This window comes from Halyomorpha halys, unplaced genomic scaffold (assembly GCF_000696795.3).
Source record: "Halyomorpha halys isolate HHAL.00 unplaced genomic scaffold, Hhal_1.1 Scaffold1396.1, whole genome shotgun sequence".
Lineage (NCBI taxonomy): Eukaryota > Metazoa > Arthropoda > Insecta > Hemiptera > Pentatomidae > Halyomorpha > Halyomorpha halys.
In genome coordinates, this window is record NW_027110330.1 from 1495 (window position 1) to 2826 (window position 1332).

Below are 1332 nucleotides of genomic sequence, written 5' to 3' on the forward strand. Positions count from 1 at the left end.
ATTACCGAATGCCAAAGGAAAATATGTTATCGGTGGGTGAGAAGGTCGTTATTAAAGTATTACTCAAATAAAAATCGGACAATTTCAAAAAACATTCAAGCTTTTAATAGAAGTAGGTACATTGTATGGAATTTCGTTAGGTTGCACTATAATTATGGCCAACAGATGAGCAACTGACAGGCCGATGACTATGAATGCTCATGGTATAAGAGACCAAGAGGACAAAAAAGCAGTTATTTCACCCCAATTTTTGATTACTTAATTGAAAACTAGGTATAATTTCTAGTCAAAATTGATGAGTCTGCCGAGTATAGGTAGGGGGAATAAAAAATGGCGGCTGTATCAAAACGTTGAAAATAATTAATTTTTTATTCGGAGCCCTATATCATTACAACTATCAACAACAATAGAAAATCTAAGAGAGCATCATTTAAAGTAGAGTAAATTTGCTAAAATGTAAGCCCTAATAGAGCTATTTACATTCAATTGTTCTCGAGATATAGCTATAAGGAACATTTCATAAAAATGCTGTATGGAACGTACTGAAATATCAGTAGTTAGATAATTTAATTTGAAAAATCTATGTCTCAGGAACTATGTGACGTATCTATTAGCACTTAAATTAAAGCTAGTTTAATAAGCTATAAAGTAGTTTATAACGTTTATTTTCGTAGGAGTAGTAGTTTTCATGAAATTTGCCAAAATAAATTTATTTATAGTTGTTCGGACAAATTTTCATTTGCCAAATTTATATTCATATGTGAATATCATAAAAGTTATTACCCCTACGAAGATAAGTGTCATAAACTACTTTCTAGTAAGTTAAATTTCCTTTATTTTGAGTGTTGGCAGACATACATGTGTCCTATGGGACTAGGAGGTATATTCTTTCAAAAATCCAACATTTTATACGAACAACTAGAAATGAACATTTTGTGAATTTATTTCGTCAAATATCATAAAACCTACTACTTCTACAAAGAAAAACATGATTAACAGTTTTATAGTAAATGTAACTAGCTTTAATTTGAGTGCTGGCAGAGATCTGTACGTCCAATGGTTTCTGAGATAAAGTTTTTCATAAATCAAAATTATTGTCCGAACAGAGAGAGAGAGAGAGAAATACTTTATTTATCTATGCTGCCTAAATACATTAGGTTGCTATCTCACACAGCATACTTATCAATCCGTAATCGAACATATATAAATTACACATATATGGTATAATCAGAAAAAAAAGAGATACAATAATAGGATATAATAAACAATTTTTTTCACCCCTACAGTTTCCTTTTACAATCCATTTCGGTCTGTACAACAAATACAAATGTT